The sequence below is a fragment of the Halyomorpha halys genome, unplaced genomic scaffold (genome assembly GCF_000696795.3).
Source record: "Halyomorpha halys isolate HHAL.00 unplaced genomic scaffold, Hhal_1.1 Scaffold792.1, whole genome shotgun sequence".
NCBI classification, from domain to species: Eukaryota; Metazoa; Arthropoda; class Insecta; order Hemiptera; family Pentatomidae; genus Halyomorpha; species Halyomorpha halys.
This window is the reverse complement of record NW_027110763.1, coordinates 200,377-204,235: the sequence shown is the minus strand read 5'-3', so window position 1 is coordinate 204,235 and position 3,859 is coordinate 200,377. Positions and strand designations below refer to the sequence as shown.

Genomic DNA, 3,859 nt, shown 5'->3' with positions numbered 1-3,859 from the left:
TCCATTAACCCTTTGATGTTATTGCCACTTGTTCCTGTTACTCTCCTTCTCAGTTTTGCTCTCGCCTCCTCACAACGGTGAGACTGAGCATTTCTTTCACCAGTACACTCTTAGCATGACTTTTATTTTCTCATTTGAGCATTTTGCTCACCAGGACACCTCCTGCGTTTCTTATTTTAAATCATGAGCTAAGGTAAGAAGATCTTAGATCTTTCACAAAATCCGGAATTTTCATTTTTATATAACACACAAAAGATTAAAGACAGGTTTCAAAAATATAATAGGATCAAAATTTGAAGAAATATTTTTGTGGAAAAACTTTATATAAATTTCACAAATCTGCGTTAACATTCTACATAGAGAAATCAGATAAGAAAAACACATGCAATGCGGATTGGGTTGCATTCCTTCTTTGAAGGCGCTCTACAGTTTTCAAATTCTTGTAATTAATTTTTTTTTGTTTACCCCTCTTGACGATTTCTGACATACGGGGGTTTATCCTACTGGATGACACGCTCTTCTAACTAGAGTTGGAAAGCCGAGTTTTCATTTTGTAGAGCCACTACGAAATAAAAGTCAATCCACCCAGGCTTGATTTGAACCGACGCCGCAGCAGCTTGGAAGTTGCCTAGGCTTCCCATAATACATTTGTCTACATCGGCCATTTCAAAACCAGAACCAAGCAAAGTGAAAACTCTCTTTAAAGAGATGCCACCCAATTTGCACTTCACGGGTTTTTGTTAATCAGATTTCTCGCGCCTTGTGGAACGGTCTATAGTTATCCTAACGATAAACGTATACAAATGAAAACAAAATGGCAGGAATGAAATATCCGCGGGTAACAGTTAATTTTCTTAATATTTTGCTTTTACTTTTAGTAGAGAAATTTATCTATACCAGTATATAATGCATAAATAATTTAATAGTAAACAAATTTAAATAAATACATATAAAAAACAACTGTACACATTTATAATATAATGTCGACGAGGTATACATAATTTAAAATTGCTATTCACCTACGATGTACACAACTGTGCCAAGGCTGAAAGGTAACATCATTGCGTTTTCGAAACCCTGTGGGAACAAAAGGTTGGTAGGATCAGTCAGTCCTCTTCCACCTCGATAACCTTTATCGATAGCCAACTGTAATCGATAAGTGATTTTCATAAAGATCTCTCTCCGTATGGTCGATCTCGTATCTCGTGACACGGCTCGGGTCGGACCTTGAGGTGCCTGCTCGTATCGAAACGGATATTTCTTCACTACGCAGTGCCAAGGATATAGAATCGATTGGAAAGCTATATCGATTATCCTCCAGCATGTTCTCTTATCTTATACAAGTTTTTTCCATTTCTTCAACGAAAAGTGGCTTCGAAATTGGCTTAGAACCAGCGTGACCAAATATTTTCTACCATAAAGGGGTACGCTGTGATTGTTTCACCATTGAGGGAAGAAATACGCATAGTCAGTAATTTTTTCGTAAAAACATAAAAATGAATTTATATATTATATATTTTTTTCTATTTTCTATTTATTATTTGAGCTAAATTGTCTTTGAAATTTTAGTGAGGAACGTAATATTAAATAAAGGTCGGGTCAACTTAAGTCAACATTAGTTTTTATCAAAATTATTAATTTTAAAACGCTCTAAATTTGTATTAGACCTCAAAACTAAAAAATCGAATTTTTCTATACAATATTGGGTGATAAAATAATGAAAATAGTGTTAAGTTAATCTGTAATTAAAAGTTTTAAAAATTTAAAGAAATAGTGACAAAATAGGGTGATTTTTACTGAAATTCTACCTGGGTAGAATAGCCTGCAAAAAGTTTTTAAATTGGTGGATGTGAGATAAAAATGAATATTTAAGACTGTACTTCAAGATGGCCAGATTGGACAAAACGTTAGACGTTCAAAGAAATAAGTGAAAAGATTATATATAATAGAAACATTTATTTACTATGCACAAGGGCCGTCTTTCACGTAATAGGGGCCACGGGCACTTAAGGATATGGAGGACTTCCTGATTATAGGAAGTGTCCTTAAAACTCATATTCTGAACTGCGTTATCAACATAAGAAAACAATAATTATTAATATAATTTACGATAGGTGATAAAATTTTTAAAAAAAATTCTAAAATATATTTCCTAAGTCTATTTTTTGTTAAGTACATCAGTTTTATTGACATCAATCTTAAGCTTCTCGATCTTTCTCAGATAATTTTTATATTTTGAATTTATTAAAACTGTAAGAGGGCTTTAAGTATCGCGGAACCAGTAGACCCTTACTGTAAAAAAGATACTGACTATACACCAATTAAATACAGTTTCGCAACATAAATATAATATAAACAAATATAAAAGTTTTAGTATAATTTGATTTGCAAAACCGGACGATAAGAATATAAAATAACACGATAGCCGAAAATATCAATTATAAATATTATCTGTACTGTAAAAAAATATATTTAAGAAAAATTCAGACACTAATGGAAAGGTTGGGTCTGTCGGACTCCAACAGGAATAGTGTCGGATGATTACTGACAGAGAAATTCGCGCCTAATGAGAATTGTATCTAGTCAGAAAATTTCTAAAATTCGCAAGGCGTATCAACAAGTGATTAAAAAAATATAGAACTTTTAAAGGGGTCAAGAACACTCACACAACAGACTTGGTTATTTAGACTCAAAAGGCTTATTTCGAAATAAAACTCGAATGCGAAATTTTGCAAGATCGCATTACTTTTCCTTACATTATACTTCATTTATATTAATGAAATAATATATTGGTAAGTGAAAATAAAAATACGGTAAATCAGAGTACGAATGCTGGAGGTTACACTAGATAATTTAAAGCAAAATATCATTAGTTCTTTTTTTCGAGTAACTAAATTCAATTCTTGTTATGTTCCAATTATATATTTTTTTTTTGTACTTGAACCTTTCACCTTCCTATTGCAAAAGTACACTTCATGTGTGCATCAACAAATGCATATATTTTATATGGAAACATAATCTTACTTTACAGAAGAATTGTGTTTTTATAATTTCCAGGCTTCCAAATTACCCGCATAACGATTGGTTCATTTCATTTCACACCTGTCTCCGATTACGATTATGCATTAGACCATTGTCGGATGCGTCCTTCGGACTCATAATAAAATCCTTAATACTCCTCATTGAAGGAAGAATCGATTTGAAGATCCTTTATCCAGGAGCAGATGTCGAACCTCATTATACCACACTGAAGGCTCCAGTTGGACTCGAGGACACAAGGATATTCCTTGATTAAAGAATATAAAATTCTTTATATGATCTAACATCTTTAAAAGACCATTACAAACGAAGCAATCCGTCAAAATTATGACATTGACCAGTTAAAAGTCACGTATGGAATTAAATTTCTGTTAACGTATTTTTAAAATTTAAAATCTAAAAATAAAATTGCATAATATTGTAATAAAATTCTGTTGTTACTCATTCTCACCATTAAAAATAAAATACATATGACTAATTTAAATCTTTTTTTTTAAATAATCCTAAACCTACAATTGACAAGCAAAGTGTTTGCAAAAAAAAAAAAAAGTACTGCACTACTAATTCACATTTAATTTCTGTTTTTAGTAAGTTCGGAAAAAAAAAAAAAAAACAAGGGCGGCAAGTTAAAATCTCGTTCTGTATATTTATTTATGTATATTCTCGTTAACTATATTTATTAACCCGGCAGGAGTATCCTACGTTTTTGTCACCCATGAGGTGTCCTGTGAGAATTTATCTCAAAGTAGATTATTTGTACTATTTATATTATATATTAATATTATTTGATATTGTCAAATATCATAAAAACTACTACTCC

The 3,859-nt window shown here is 31.6% G+C and overlaps 1 protein-coding gene across 3 annotated transcripts in view; it reads right to left on the bottom strand.

Annotated features, from left to right (window-relative positions):
* The window catches only part of ken (ken and barbie), a 110,810-nt gene that overhangs the window by 11,544 nt on the left and 95,407 nt on the right, over positions 1-3,859 (bottom strand). The gene's annotated exons all lie outside the window — the stretch shown is intronic.